Genomic DNA, 17,853 nt, shown 5'->3' with positions numbered 1-17,853 from the left:
ATGCATTTGCACATTTTAGTAAGGTTTGCTTTGGGTTTGTTCTTACACCTCCTTTCAAAAATCATACATTTTTGTCGAATTGCATTAGAGTTTATTCAGGACAACTGTAAACTTTGGAGGGATGATGGTCTTGCTTTGCTAATTGGCAATCAAGTTTTTGATTATAATACGGTTTAAAATATTATACATTATAATAGACTTTTTTGCACCTTTACATAAATATATCTGTTAGTTTATGATTAAGTTCAATAAACATTTCATGGAAAGCTGTTGCCAACATTTTTTTAATAAGGCCAAGGTTGAAGATGCTCCTGGTCTCGAATTTTACTCTCCTCTCCGACAAGGGGTTTTTCCCTGCACGTGCGTGCCCCATTCCTCTGAATGAGACCTGATTTACTGTCTTGTAAACACATAGGAAGTAGCATTGAGAATGGCTTAACAAAGTCAATAAAAGCAGATATCATTCCTGGTATTGGGCGTGCATGTGGTCTCTCTTATGCACGCACCTAGCACACTCACACACTAAAGCAAACACACACTTCTGTGCCTTGTGCTCCCCCTTTCTTCTGTTTTTCTGTTCTGGGCTGGAAAGAGCGATTGCTTTTGCAGGCCTACCTGCAAGTTTGCTTTGAGTCTTTCTCTTTTTCATCTGGGTGCAGAAAAGTGGCCCCTGGTGTCCAAACAGCTGTGTAGACCTGGGAGGGAAAGAGGCTTGAAAAAGGGACGAGAAGAAAGAGAGGAAATTCAATGGACCTCAGGGACTCTCCTTTTCTGCCTCTTTCCCGCTCTTTCTCCAACTCTCTCCTCTCCGTTTCTCTCTTCACATCCCCCCTTTTCTCTCCCTCTCTGTCTTATTTCACTTGTCCTCCGCCTTTGACTTTTAACTCTACATCTCCTCCCATCTCACAACTTTTTTCATACTCTCTCTTTCTCTCGTTCTGTGTGTGTGTGTGTGTGTGTGTGCTCCTAAAACAGCTTAAGGCCTCTGAAAGATGAGATAGAAATAATTTTTTAAATCCTAAACATTTTTGTCCCAGGTGCATCATCGATCAGACCCGCTAGTGTGATTATGTTTCCAAACTTCGAACTGCTTTGAAAACCCCTCCAGAAAGAGTTTTTTTTTTCAGGTTGGGTAAAGTGGTGGAAATCCCATTTTCTTTAAACCTGGAAAGGCATATTTATATTTACAGTTATGGGGATTAACAGGGTTATGGGGTTACTGTCTAGTTCTGTCTAGTTTATTCATGCACTACAAAAAAGCTTCTCAGTTTTTGTTTCATCGCTAGTCTAAAGAGCCAAAAATTATTAAATCAATAAACATTTATTTATTTTCCTTTAGATTAGTCCCTCAATTATCAGGGGTGACCACAGCAGACTACTACTCTGGCATACTACACTGGCATACTGCAACTACTCTGGCAAACAGTTTCTTTTATGCAGCAGAAGCCCTTCCAACTGCAACCCATCACTGTGCTGGGAAACAACCACACATTCTCTCGTTCATACCTACACTAACACACTACGGTCAATGTAGTTAGTTTGTCTCGCCTATACTGAAAGTCTTTAAACCGAAATCAAGAAACATGACATGTAAAACAAAACAAAAAACAAAAAACAAAACAAAAAAATATATATATATATTGCTTTGATTTTAGAAATGTTTTCTTAAAACAAGTTTAATAATCTACCAATGAGGTTGAAAAAAATTACAATAGTTTCCTTTTGAAATAAGATTATTTTACTTGTACAACATTTGCAGATTATTTTGTTTATGGAAAACTGTAAGGAAAACTATTTTTCTTTCAGTGTGGTTAATGACAGAACCCTGACACTCTGCTTTAACTCATGGGAGTGCATAACTAGCCCTCATGCTACAAATTTGACAGTGATTTTGTGTTGTTAACCTATAAAGATATAACTCCAGCAGAAGCATCATATTCCCTTTTTCAATATTACTTAATTACTTAATAATACTCATCCCTATTTTTCCAGGGATGCTCATGTATATTTCAACAAGGCAATGCAAAACCACATTCTGCACACATTATAAACTCCTGGCTGCAAGGATACAGGTACTTGACTGGCCTGCTTGGAGTCCCGATCTGTCTCTAACAGAGAATGTGTGGTGCATTTTAAAGCGCAAATTGCAACTATGAAGACCCCTGAAACACTTCATCACTTGTTGTCTTCAGTCCCCAAACATTTTTGAGTGTTGTAAAAAGGATTGGCAACATTACATTGGTAAATGCTTTACTGTTCCAACTTTTTTAAATGTGTTGCAAAAACAAAAAAAATAATATTTTGTTTATTTTGAAAAAACAAAACAAAAACAAAGAAACAATAAAAATCATAAAGGAACATATAAAATGTTTGTTGTATTGTTTGGAATGAAACACAAGTCGAAGTAAAGATTTTGGGGTTGTATGATTTTTAAAAGGAGGTTTGCCCCTAAACCCCACCTAATATTGAGTGATGAGCAAATCATTCTAAAGGTAGTGATGGGACTACACTAAACTAAGCTTTTCAAGTCTTCTAAAAAAAAAATTGAACCAATTGCTTCGAAAAAAGATTCATTGTTTCGACGCTTTCAAACACCACGTGTTAGGGACACCTGGTGGTCAAAACCATCTAAGACATTGCAACAGGCAAAACCTACATAGGCAAAACAAATTGCAATTTTGAGATTAGAGAATGGAAAGCAGAGAGAGCAGAAGGGTCGATAAAAAAAGAGCCTAAAACAGGAATATAACTCAGATCACCATAACCTCTGTATGCTGTGTTGATGCACTTCCCACAAGGCTGTAGGCACCAATTCATATTACAAATATTTAATTGAGACAAAAAAAATAAAATGCACTTACCTTATCCTCTAATATCATTAAATATTAAGTGTCTGCATAATATGCATTATTTTAAAAGTTAAAGCCTATTGTTTTTTCTATGGTGGACTATGCTAAACAGGCCAACAAGAGACTATTAACTAGTTAATTTAATATTAACTAATCTTAACTTTTACAAACCCATAAAACTGAAAATATCTATAAAATGTTGAAACACTAATATATATAACATTTGTCGTTTTATTAGCTAAATTATTTCATATTGGTGTAAATTAGTATTAGAGTCCCCTGCTGGGTTCTGATTGCATTGTTCACCATTTTGGAGTCAACAACTCTGCTCCTGGAGCTTTACCTTCCTGCAGATTTCAGTTGCAACCCTGATCAATCTCATCAGTTTGTAATCATGGAGTGTTGCTTCAGGTCAGATTGCACATCATAATTTATTCAGTACAACACTTGGTCATACCTTGTTGCTTACATTTGGTGTTTATAAGATTAAGCTATGCAAAGGTATGGTTTAAGGAAGTTTGATTTTATGGTTACTGTGCTCTAAAAATAAATAAAACCGTTTCAATTCAAGTGATTTAAATGGACAGTTCTCCCAAAATTTAAAATCCTGTCGTCATTTGCAACCTTCACTTGTTTATTTTTTTCTGTAGAACATAAAATAAGCTATTTTGCAAATCTGTAACCTTATCTTCCATACTTTTGTTTGTCCTACTTTAGAAGTGTAGGTATGGATTTAAGTAATTAAACATGTCCTGTAATAAAACAATTAAAACTCTGAAATATGAAGGAAAAAAGGCCCAGGATAGACATTGCTTCCCCTCTGGTATTAATACATACTCAGGTGTGATTGGTAACAAGGTTTTGTCACTATTATCTGATCACTTTTGCAACCCACCCACCCAACGTTTAAATCCCAACAGATAAAATCTTTAAGTCACTGGTTAATTTTAACAAAATAACCATTGCTCATTGCTTTAGAGTATTTACAGAAAACAACATAGTGTCTCTGGGTTGCAAGTCTGTATTCAGACCGGCCTGTAGTGAAGAGCTCTCCAGCTCAACACTACAGTATGTAATTTGGATTTCCATCTATACTCTTAGATTTATCTTTGAGTAACTGATGTTGTGCATTTACCTCTGAATTGGCTTTTATTATTTGATTCTGTGATTGTTATGGTGCACTTTTATCTGGAAAATAAATGTTAACCTTTTTTATTACTTCTGAAGTCTCCCAGATTCATTGTATCCAGTAGATTAAGTGCAATCTGCACTACCATTATGTTGGGACATGATTTTATCGATTTTTAAGGCACATTTGATTGTATGGATCAGTGTGGCATGGCAGCATGAAGATCTTTTAATCATTTAATCCCTGATATTAGCAAGTTGTATGGAAATGACTAAATTAACTTATTTCTTTGGATGAGTGAACAGAAGCCAACCAGACTTCTTGATTATTAGTTAACCTTATATCCTCTGACGAGCTTCATAGTGTTCAAAACAGTGTTTGTGAGGAGAAACGCAATCTCAGGGCATGGAACTCTAAGTGGCATTTAGTCACTTTAATTACTGGATCCAAGAAGATCTAAATTATAGCACAACTAATAGTGTGGTCAGCTAAAAACATAAAATTGGAATAATCAAAATTGGAGTCAGGTTGAACTCGGAGCTGGAAACAATTGAAATGAAAAGGTCACACTTCATTTTGATGGTCTGTTTGTTGAATTTAAGTTACTTTACATCTACATGCAAACTAATTCTCTTTAGAATATAAGTAGACTGTCAGGTTGGGGTTACGGTTAGTGTGAGTTGACATGTACTTGCAAAGTTTTTTATAGTCAGTTAAATGTCTGTTGAAGGAGCAGTATCAACAGATATTAAGCAGACAGTCTACTAATACTCAAATGGACATCAAACTAAAGTGTTACCTAAATAAATTTTAATAAATAAACAAATTCTTTTCAGAAGCTCTAGAAAAGGCTTAACCTTCGACCATTCACTGGATTCCATCATTGGACTGATAGAATGGAATCTTAAAGGAGTCAATGTTTACTAGTTTCTAATTAAAAAAAAAAAAAAAAAAAATTCATTTGCATTCAACAGAAAAAGAAAAATCATAAAGGTTTGGAACAACTTGATGTGAGTAAAAAAAATGTATATTAGTCTGACTGTAATCACTGTTTACCTTAAGTTTAGCCTGCCTAATTTAAATGACTGAAAATAATTAACCATTTAAAATGTTTGTAGGAAATTTTGAAAAGTTATCAAATGCATTTGGCTATAATAATAAAGAAATTCAAAAAGTTACGGTTTTGTATGTATGTGTGCGCGTATGTATGTGGTTTATGTACAGTACGTAAATGATCTGAATATAAATGTACAAAGTCCTGTCCAAAGTGAGGAGAAGAATAAAGGCTGAACTCCTCAATGGGGGTTTTCCCTCCCTCAACGGAATTTGCTCTGGAGAGGGTCACTGCTACCCTGTCACTACCTGCTATATCATCTTTCATCCTAAAAAAAAAAAAAAAGAAGAGAGAAAGAGACGGAAAGATGAAATGGCTCACTTTTGACCTTAATACTTGGACTTTAAAATACCTCTTTTAGTCAGAATACTCCTACTGCTGAGAGACATATGTTGATTGATAGGAAACTTGAATCAGAGCTCAACTGATCTCTAAAGGCTTGTGTTCCAGTAGACCAGAAACACTCTGTGATAGTTGAATATTAAATCAGATTCAAAGACACCAAATACACTGCAGCACATTTTTGTTTTCACAAGGATTTGACGACCTCGTTAGATCACTTGTATTGGGTTCGCTCTGCTCAAATTTGGAGGGATCTGAAATGATAAAGGTTTATAACCCCCCTGCTGATTTTAAAATGTCAAGATTTTATTCTGCTGGCAATCCGGTGCAGACTATATATCTCAGATGCCAATTCCAAATCTGAAACACAGATCAGAGAAGCTGCAAAATATGCATTCTGACTCACCTGCTTCTCCAACACATCTCCAGAGACTCTAAAGAGAAAAAGAGCAAAAGATGGAGAAAGTGCGTGTGTGTGTGTGTACTCGCATACAAAACAAAGTGAGAAAGCAGAAAGGGAGTCGGCTGGCCAGTGTTTCAGAGGGAACTCATCACGGAGAGGAGGAGAGGGGGGAAAGGCAGTGTTGAGAGCGGTAATGTTTGTTTAGTCCCCATCAAAGCACAGCCTAATTATTTTACCATGCTGAGGTTTAGTCTGCAACAGCCTTAACCTCACCCTCACTGACTGAACCTTATACTGTCCTTAGATCCATCCAGCAATACTTTAAAATAAGGCTTTTCAAAATGGGATCTAGTAAATTTCTCAAGTAAATAATCAAACTTCTATGTAAATGAGGTATTTAATTAAGCAAGCAAGTTAAATATATATATATATATATATATATATATATATATATATATATATATATATATATATATATATATATATATATCATTTGTAATTATACATATTTTCCTGTGATTCAGACCAGCCTAAGCTAAAATACTCCAATCCCTCAGGCGGCACTGCATCATGAATCATCATTCTATAAGCAATATCACCACATGGGCTTAGGACTAATTTGTCAAACTTTTGTTAAATACCACAATACACAGTTACCTCAACAATACCAGTTAAAACTGTACCATGCTAAAAGGACGCCCTATGTTAACAGTCCGGAAGCACCGTCTGGTTCTCTGGGCTCAGAGGCATCTGGGATGGACCATCACACAGTGGAAATGTGTACTGTGGTCAGATGAATCAGTATTTGAGGTAAATTTTGGAAGAAATGGACGCTGTGTGCTCCGGATCAAAGAAGAAAAGGATCATTCAGACTGTTATAAGCAACAAGTCTAAAACCCAGAGTCTGTCATAGTATTGGGTTTTGTAAGTAACCTTGGCAAAGGTAACTTGCACTTCTGTGATGGCATTATTGATGTTGAAGTACATAGAGATTTTGGAGCACAATATGCCGTCTTGTTTGCCAGGGACACCCATGCATATTTCAACAAGACAATGCAAAACCACATTCTGCACACATTACAAATCCCTGGCTGTGGAGGAAAAGAATACAGGTATTTAACTGGCCTGTCTACAGTCCTGACCTGTTTCCAATTGAGATATTGAATTGCAATATGTAACAATTGTTACATAATTTTACTGTTTCTACTTTCCAAGAGTTAAAAGTTATGAAATTATTATTATTATTTCTTTTCATAATAAGAATTCTAATGCACCATTTTTATTATTATTATCATCAGCAATCACAGTCAATCACTGTAAACATTAAAACTTAAAAGCTGTATTTAAGGTAAATCAATCTTAAACATATTTATCTATAATGCTACATATAACACATTAAATAAGTACATCAAAGTAATGTAGCAATGCATTACTGTGCATTTATTCTGTTTCTATATTCTGAAAGTTGAACAATCATGAAAATAAATGGTCACAGTTCACAATAAGGTTTCATTAGTTAATGTTATTTCATGTATTTACTAACATGATCTTATAGTGAGCAATACTTTTGCAGCATTTATTAAGTTCAACAATTACTAATGCATTCTTAAAATTAAAATTCATGCTTGATCACATTAGATAATGCACTGTGAGTTGACATAAACTAACAATCAACAATCAGAGCACACGAAGAAAACCACACAAACACAGGGACAACATGCAAACTCCACACAGAAATGCCAACTTACCCAGCCGAGGCTCAAACAAACAACCTTCTTGCTGTGAGGCGATTGTGCTACCCACTGCACCACCATGCTGTCCACTACTACTAATCAATAATAATAATAACTATAGCTGCAAGCAGCAATTATCGGGGCCAAGCATCCCAGCGGCCACATCATAACCAAGCAAGACAACAAGCTACAGAGCAACTGGAAAATTCTATAACTTTAGGCAGCATGCTCTGAGCCAAATTTGGTGGAAATTGGGCTAACAATCTAAGGACAGTTCAAAACAACAGATTTTCAAACTAATTCAAGATGATGGACAGGAAGTCAATAAATTATATCAATGTTTTCTGTATGATCCAAGGAATCTACAAGACCAGTCTCATGACATGAGACAAAACTATTCAAAATTCCTTTGATAAATTTTATATGATTTCTATTGATAGAATGTAATTGTTTGTCAATTTTACCCTGAAGGTGGTGCAAACTGACATAGTTTGGTCAATGTCAGGTCTACGTCACAGTACTTCAAGCCATTGCAGGGATTTAGCCTGTAATGCCATTTGGCAGTATTACATCAAGTTTGTGCATATGGTGGTGGACAGGAAGTTAAGTTAATTAAGGGATAATTTGTATCAATATTCTCAGGACAACCCAAGGAATGTATCAAGATAAGTTTCATAACAATAGGAAAAATTAGTCAAAAGTTATTAGCGTTGTTAGAAATATTGTTATAAAGTTACTTTATAACATTAAAAGGAGGCACAACAAAACTTTTTGAGCACCTTCAGGGCACAGTCTCGAAGACGCATACTGACTTTCATAACAATTCACCAATGCATCCGTAAAATATAGCAATTTTTCACATAATTCAAAATGGTCGATGGCCAAAATGGCTGACTTGGGAAAATCAGACATCATTCGACTCGATATGTTCCCCCGCATGTAAAGAGATCTTATGAATGATTTTTGAAAAATTGTCAGGATCGAAAATAATGACATTTTATGCGTTTGAATTGGAATGAGTTAGAGAATCTAAATTTGTTGTGGTTGAAGTTTAGACTGCCCTCTATCAGTGTGACAGAGTTTGCGCAAATGCCGCAAACAGTTCAACAGTTATTATCATCATTACTACTGCTTGTATTTGTGATAATAATGATTACTAATTTTACTGCTTCAGGATTAACCTTATCTTACTGGAGTACAGTGTCAGCTCGATAGAGTTAACACAAGCTTTTACATATGTATTTTATTTAATGCCTAGCATTAGTAATACTTGGAATGTCATGCCTCATTTATAGGTTTATATATATCTACTTCTTTGGATGCAGAAAGCATTTTTTTTACCCATCAATCTTGTTTAAGAGAGACATTTGTATGATGAGACACACGCAGATATGACACACTTAATCTTACCTGGTGGTTTTGGTTTCTATTTGTTTCGACATTAATTTGCTGGCATTCCCAAACTTCCAGATATCCCATGGTGCATCAGTCTCCCTGCAACTGTAAAAGTCACTGTAAAAGTCAGCTATTGCATCATGGAAACAGGACTCCTCTCTCCCACAGCCAGCCTGCAGAACTAATCATCCGTCTGTCACAGAGGTGAAGCTGTACATGAGTGTGTGTGGGGTTAAATGCCTGCGTCGTGACCCCCATCTGGGTGGGGAACAACCACAAGACCGTTAGAGGAACACAAACCTCACAGAACCATGTTCCTCTGACCCCATCTTTACTTCATCCTTTAAAATCTTCATCTCAGTCCATCAGTCAGACCACACCTGTAGAGTGTACCATTATTCTTCTTCAAAGCTGACTAATGCAGTCTGAAAGTCAATTTTTGCAGATGTGTACAAATGAAACAATTATAATACTAATAATTAGCTTTGCTGGTTGTGGAAAATTTTGAATGAATTGTCTCCTCTTTAGTTCATGAGTGTAGATTTGAATTGAAAATATTAGTTGACAAAATCGACACACCAATACTTATGCTTTTTTTTTAAATTTTACCTACAGAACATGGTATTTGTCATCTCACAAGAGAACGTTAGACATATCTTCAAACACATCCCACATCAATAATAACCCTAATTAACCAATCAAGTAATTACGTGGCCAAAATACACAAGATAACTTAAATATACACATAAATATACACATTTTATTCATTTATTTTACAAAAAAAGGTTTCAAATCAAATTTCAAATGTAAACCTTTTGCTGACAATGTATTTAATTTATGAATATAAAAGCTTCCCTCTGTCGTAAAATTTTATCAATATCACCACCCCTTCTAGGTATTTTTACTTGTTTGATGCCAAATTAGATAAGTTATAGAAATATGTTATATTTAAACTTATAAGGAATAGCAGTTGGATCTCATTTTCTCATTCAGTCTTAACGTTGTCTTACAAAAATAGTCTTTTGTGAGTATAAGCAGCAGTGTGCTGATATTGTTTACTTATATTTTCATTTTGTTTGATTTGATCAAGCACCTGCCTAAGTTTTTTTTTTTTCTTTGGATGTGTGCACACACACATTTTTTCATTTTACATTTGGATTGAACATGCCACACACAAAGGAAGTTGTTTGTCTTTAATTGGGTCATAAATTGTTATTATATATAATCAAAAAGTTATGTTGTTAAGTCATATTTTTAAAACAAAATCAGAAGAGGCAATGGTGTTTATCATATTTCACCTTATTGTAATGTATGCACATGTTCCTTGAACTAGATTTTTGTAGCAACCTGCTGAAAGTTTTATTTTGTTCTTCTTTTTCTTATTAATTTCTTATATGGATGTTTCCCAGTACTGGGTTGCAGCTGGAAGAGCATCTGCTGTGTAAAACATATGCTGGATAAGTTGATGGTTTATTCCACTGTAGTGACCCCAGATTAATAAAGGGATTAAGTTGAAGGAAAATGAATGAATACCCAACATTTTTTACAATAAAATTAAAAATTCCTAGGTCTACTTATTAAAGTAATAGTCAATTTTCTGTCTTGTTTTGACCCTCTTGCACTATTTAAATAAATGAGCCAAATTGTACATTGAGCGGTAAATGCCCACTGGTAACTTTGGCTAAGTTTTGCTTATTTACATTTCTTCAACACTTTGCTTATGTGACACTGCAGCCAGGTCAATATATTTGTCACAGCATTGTCATTTAAAGGTGCTCTACAAAGAAAGTCTGGGTATACCTAATCAAATAATAGTCAAATAATAAAAGATAATTTTATGTAAATGGCCTCAAAGCCTCAGACACAATTGTTTCCTCATTCTTGTTTAAATTCCGCAAGTGTAAAAAACCCGTGGATAAAATGCCAATCAGAATACAAAGCAGACTGTTACGTGACTCACACCCAAATCATTTGCATGTACTTCAGGTGATTCTTACGAACATGAGGAGCAGCCACAAAATTAGGAGAACATAGGCTGATATGTAGCTCTGGGATAATTAATATGCATGCCTCAGGCTACATTTAATAGGCCAAAACATTTCCTTGTGAGACAACAATCATTTCCACCATAAGTTATTTTAAAGTTTATATTTAACTTGCCATGTATGAAGGACTTTTATTTTTTAAAAAGGGAGCTGTATGTTGTTTGACAAATTAATAATAATAATAATTCCTTCCATTAAATAGCGCTTTTCTGGACACTCAAAGCACTTACACATTAGGGGGAATCTCCTCCTCCACCACCAGTGTGCAGCATCCACCTGGATGATGTGACGGCAGCCATATTGTGGGGATGGTTAGGAGGCTATGATGGACAGGGGTCAGTAGGCAAATTTGCCCAGGATGACGATGTTAAAGCCCAACTCTTTTTGGACATCTTGGGATTTTTAATGACCACAGAAAGTCATCATGCAGTATAATTGGTCAATAGACATTCTGATTGCAGGGGTATTCAATGGAGAATTAAAAGAGCCTATATAAAACCATTTTCTTACATACGTAAGCCATATAACGACTATGTAGATATCAGAGAACAATTTAACTTATTGAACCAATGCATAGGGCATCTTTAAGCCTGGGACATACAAAGTCGATGCCAAAGAACTAATGACAAAGAAAACCAACAGTGTTGTAGACTTGTATCGGCTGCGTCTGGTCCTCTCAAAACAAAAAGCTGTGCATAAACAGACCAAACAGATGATAGCTAAATAAAACAAGATAATACATTTTGTGCCTGCATGACAAAACGTATATTTACATTTTTACATTCCATGTTCCACACCATACCAGCAGGTGGCAGGAGTCTGTATTTTCATTAGGGACACTGGAACTAGTGCTGCACACATACAAACCATAAACAAACCAGTGTTTTCACAATACTTCTTGCTCACATCACAGGGATTCACTAATTACTTTATATATGATAATCCAAATTTGTTTGGAAATAATTAAGAAACGGAACGAGTTGATAGTCAGCTTCTTTCTGTTCCCTAAAGACTTTGTTTTTCTTAGTTTATTCTTTTTGATTTTTTTGTGCTCTGATGTAAATAAACAGCTAATCAGAGCGCTCTCTTTCACCAACACTAGCATAAATTCTACACGTCGAATCAAGCAAGCTCACTTGAATGTGAGCCCAAGGAGAGGCGATGTGTGGAGCACACCAAACAAACTAGCCTGAAAGATGCTCACCAATGGCATGTAGGTAGTGCTGTTGCCTCACAGCAAAAAGGTTGCTGTCTTGAGCCTTGGCTGGGTCAGTTGGCATTTTTGTGTGGAGTTTGCATGTTCTCCCCGTGTTTGCGTGGGTTTCCTCTGGGTGCTCCGGTTCCCCCACAGTCCAAAGGCCTGCGGTATAGGTAAATTGGTTAAGCTATATTGTCCCTAGTGTACATGTGTGAATGGGATTGTATGGGTGTTTCCCAGTAATGAATTGCAACTGGAAGGGCATCCACTGCGTAAAACATATGTTGGATAAGTTAGCGGTTCATTCCGCTGTGGTAACCCCTGACTAATAAAGGAGCTAAGCCGAAAAGAAAATGAATGATGAATTAATGACATCTTTGTGTGTGTGTGTGTGTGTGTGTGTGTGTGTGTGTGTGTGTGTGTGTGTGTGTGTGTGTGTGTGTGTGTGTGTGTGTGTGTGCTGGGTCAGTCACAATTGTCTGGAATGCTTTTAAGAATGTTGCTCAGGACACGTTTGAAGATGAAACTGGTACATTCCTGGGGCATTTGTGTCCCTCTTCAGGCATCCATCATCTCCATTATCTGGACACATACAGTCGCTCTGCAGTCTCAGTTTGAGACCGTCGATGTGTTAATCACATAAGAATGCCTGAACCCACACACAAACACACACGCACGCACACACGCACACACACACACACACACACACACACACACACACACACACACACACACACACAAATATTGTCATGTGGGTGACTACAAATGCAAAGAATAAAATCAAACATTTACTGGTCACATGTACTGTATGTTCCGCTATTTTGCCCTTGAGCAGGGTATAGTGATAGTGAAAGTGGCAAAATGATCCCTGGTGTCCACTCTTTAGGTGCATGTCTTTCATTTTTTTGTTCAGATTACTTTGTATGAAGTTGCTAAATGTCAGTTTCAGGAATTTCCAAAAACATAAATATTCTGAAATAACTGCATAATTACTGTTTATTTTTATGACTGGAAAAGCCGATATTTTTCTTTGGTTACATGTGAGGTGCAACAGTCATGTTGTCAAGTTGTAGCTCTCAGAAAACTCCCAGTTCATAACTCATCAGGAGATCTATGAAGCTGTGAACTCTTCACATCATTTCTGCAGCATTTGTCTTTCTTTTTTTTTTTTTGTTATTTGCTTTTCCATAGTCCTATACCAACTGTACAACTCTACCTGGAGCAGTGGACGCTTTGTTGGAAATCCAACATAGGACAAAAGATCTCACATTAATTGTGTCTGACAAACTTTTCTGATCACTCACTTTAAGGGACCATTTGATCTATGAATGAAAAGAGAAATTCATTGTATCTGTGGCAAACCCATTGACCATATTCACTGTGAAAAGGACGTCACCTGCCCCATTCCATTTCAAAGCCCAGTGGGCTAAGGTCTTTATGGGTGATGAGTGTTAAAGCCAACCACATTGATGTAAGAGTCACGGCCTGGAGCAAAGTATGAGACTACACAACAACACCAGAGGATGCGTCAGAGACCTGCCCTTGCCCCAGAACTTGATCCTCATGATATACACTGTATAAAATAGTGTGTCAGCAACATTGTTCATCAGTGTGAGTTTTCCTGGCATCTGAGGAATTGAAGGAAGATCATATACCCACAAGTCCACCACCGAGGGTGAGTTGCAGCTGATCTCTTTGATTATTGAATGTCTTCACTGGTTCTTTCCAGTCCCAAGTCTCCTTCACTGGCCAATCCCAAGCCTCCTTCATCGTTGAGGGTCCTTCCCATCCTCCCAATTCCACCACTTCTTTCCAAATCAGTTTAACCATGCATCCCATGAACTTCTTCCTGCTGCAAGGAACCGGTTGGTCATCTTTAGTCCTCCAGACCTGGACTCCAATTCAAACCTCAAATGTTGTAAAATAAAAATAAAAAAGAATATAAACTAAACGAAATATCGACCTCTGACTCTTCAGCTACTCCATGCTCAATAGGAGTTTTACCAGGCCCAGCCATCCATCATGCCCTGCCTTCAACCCCCAAAATACGTTGTTGGACATTCATGTCTTGGCTTCTTCCACCTGGTTACAACTGTTTGGCTCCTACCATCTTAAGGCTGGTTTATATTTCTGTGTCAGGTGATCGCCATACCCCATGCCACATAACTTTGCACCACTTTATACTTCAACGTTCTGACTGCTCTGCTTCATGTTCCACTGTGTCGAGTTTCTTTGATCTGTTTTTGGGTTTACGCTGAAAATACGTGCAATTAAAAAAAATATATATATATTTTTATATATATGTAAATATTAAATCAAATTTTTTTAAAAATCCATCAATGGGGAAAAAAAGACTATTTAGTATAAATTTTATTAATACTTTCCCACATTATAATTCGGTCTTTATATACTTCTTTACTTCCCTTTTTGTTCTATTCGTTCTCCTCTCTCTAAATATATATATATATATATATATATATATATATATATATATATATATATATATATATATATATATATATATTTAGAGAGAGGAGAACGAATAGAACAAAATATATATATGTGTGTGTGTGTGTGTGTGTGTGTGTGTGTGTGTGTGTGTATTACCATTAATTATTTTATTTTATTATCAGGGAATCAACATCCTCATTAACAGAACACATCATTTTATTAAACATTTTATTCTTCATCCAAAATACCTATCTGTATGAAAAATCTGACTTGGCTCTCCAGGGTTTCCTGTGGATGAAATGTCTGGAGTCACAGGAAGCTTAGACAGGTATGAAAAACATGCAGTGCCATACAGCAGAGATAAGACAGAACTGGAATTCCATGGCAAGTTTTTTGAGTGTTGAAAGCACCTGACTGGTATGTGCTGGTGCTCCTGACAGTGGATGGCAAAGGGATTTGGAGATGGTGTGTGTGTGTGTGTGTGTGTGTGTGTGTGTGTGTGTGATAAGAGCTCAACGGACACTCGACACAATCTGTCAGTGGCCGTGTGTGCTTGCATGACTGGAACTGAGATGATCATCCTTAAAACACTGTCTGTATCTGCCGCTCCATCACTCAAAGGCCAGCAGCTGATGTGATTGGATACCTTACTACAATCTCAACGTGATGTCAACAGCGTAGGGTGACCAAGTGTGTTTATGTTTAAAAGATAAAAAAGCAAAAAGTACAACATTTTTAAATACTGTTTTTTGTTTTGTTTTATACAGATATAATAAAAGGTTATATACAATTATTTTAAAGTAGGATTTTATGGAAACAATTTAAAGATTATTATGCGAGCAATTCTGTGCAAATGTTAATGCCATGACAAAAACTTTAACCAAAGTTTTAACCAAAATAGCAAAACCGTTCCTATATTTTTGTGTAGACAAGTATTTGACAGTACTCTAAAAATACTTAAAATGGCTCTGTCGATGTTCTCAAACTATTATTTTTGATTTACCAAAGTCACACAAGTGCCAATTTCACATCTGTCACATTCATAATTGCACCAGTGAGTTCAACAACACCAAAAGACCCGGAAAACCAAAAAAAAAAACAAAAAAAACTGTGGTTTACGAGCAAAGAATTCTTCCCCCTATTCATCATAAATGCAAAAATGTAAAATTAAATACAATTAGTCATGTTTATTGTATAGAGAGCCAACTCTTCTAATCTTGATTAGCATAAATTCTTTTGGGTTGTGCAGCTTATTTCACAAAATTTCTACAAAGTATGTTTTATAGTGTAAACTCGCAAAAACTTTTTACGTCACATCCATAATGCATGTTTATTTTCCTCATTTGAAATCTAAAAAATGTTTACAGACATATTTTTCTGATCTTATAATTCTTTGGTTAGTTGTTTTGGAAAATAAAAATAGACATTTCAATACAAAATATACTTTCTCTGTGAATTTACGCTTTGAATTTTTACTGCAAATGTCACATCCATAACGCTGGAATTCAATGTAAAAAACTTTCTTTTTTAAAATAAAGTTAGTAAACCTGTTGGCTTAGATAATCAAGTAAAATAACTATGTTCATAATTATAAAAATGAAGGTGTCAGTTAAAAGTTGCAACAGGTTTACTCTTTTTAACTCTTTTTTTAAGTTTTACGTTTTTAAAAGTATTTTCAAGTCATTAATTTCTTTTTACAGCTTAAAAAATAATTAAAAAATCAGTTCTCAGGGTTATACTTACATAGGGTTATACTTTTTAAGTTTGAATATAGTCCAAATAAAAAAAAGCACAAAAAAAGAAACAATTTATTTTGCAAACAAATCATTTTACAAATAATTTGTTTTGTTTTTCCTCAGATTAGTTATTACAGCCATTATATATCCTGTTTAAGACAAAACCCTTATTGATATTTTACTAGTTGTTTTTTGCAAGATACTATATATTGAGATTATACTGAGCGCAATTTAAATGCTTTTTAACTAGGCTAGTTAGATTCATTAGCAAAGTCACAAAACTAGTGGTTTGTTCTGATAATGAAATAAAAAAGCATAACTTATTACAAAAATGTAAATCATAAATAAATTAAAAAAACTCCTGTATTACAATGATTTTAATTTAAATTGCATTTATATTTGTGTCCTGGACGCCCTCTGCTGTTTATTCTTGCACATGTCAGACTGTGCTCTTCTTTAAATGCACGGAGTATAAATACATATTCACATGACATGAAACGGTGACAACAGCTTATAACATGTTTCATCTGTTACATAATAGAGAAGTACAGTACAGAATATGTTTGTATACAATGTAAGTTTACATTCATTAGTGTACAGTTTATTGCAGTGGTTTTTAATGCTGGTCCTGAGGACCCACCGCTCTGCACTTTTTGTTCTGTTTCTGTTATCTGGAAAACAATATGTGCTGAGCCGAAATCACTGGTTTATTGCTTTTCACAAATTATCTATTGCAAGTTAACACTCTATTAGTATATAAATTAATATGACTTAAAGAGATAGTTCACCCAAAACTGAAAACTCTGTCATCAATTACTCAGCCTTTATTGGCTTTAAAACTTTATGGGTTTCTTTCTTCTGTTAAACACTTAAGACAACATTTTGAAAAATGCTGAAAACCTGATTTTTTTTTCTACTATGGAAATCAATGGTTAAAGGTTTAAAAAGCTTTATTGATGAACAGAAAAAAATACATTTATAAAGGTTTTAAACCACTTGAGGATGAGTAAATAGTAGGTATATTGTAATTTTTGGCCTAACTATCCCCAAAGTTAAATATAATCAATCAAAATTAAGCTTATGGCTATTTAGGAGACAAATACTTAAATTTAAATAATAATAGTAATAATATTAATAATATTACATGCATACATACATACATACATACATACATACATACATACATACATACATACATACATACATACATACATACATAATGATAATACATTATAATAACATAATAATAATTTTCTTCTTTGCATTATTAGTATTATAGACTTATAAAATAAAATAGATTATGAATAGAATATAAAGCAAATAATAACACTTGATACATTATTACAGTATAACTTGAGGTCATGTTTTTGGTCATTTTCTATGAATCATGCTTTATATAATAAAAGGAATAAGAAAACCCAAAAATTTGCCCATAGAGACCATTTGCAAAAAAAAAAA

General features: G+C 35.0%; 1 protein-coding gene across 2 annotated transcripts in view; it reads left to right on the top strand.

Annotated features, from left to right (window-relative positions):
- The window catches only part of LOC141385860 (uncharacterized), a 741,913-nt gene that overhangs the window by 623,429 nt on the left and 100,631 nt on the right, over positions 1 to 17,853 (top strand). The window lies entirely within an intron of this gene.

This window comes from Danio rerio, chromosome 1 (genome assembly GCF_049306965.1).
Source record: "Danio rerio strain Tuebingen ecotype United States chromosome 1, GRCz12tu, whole genome shotgun sequence".
Lineage (NCBI taxonomy): Eukaryota > Metazoa > Chordata > Actinopteri > Cypriniformes > Danionidae > Danio > Danio rerio.
This window is presented reverse-complemented; position numbering and strand designations above follow the sequence as displayed.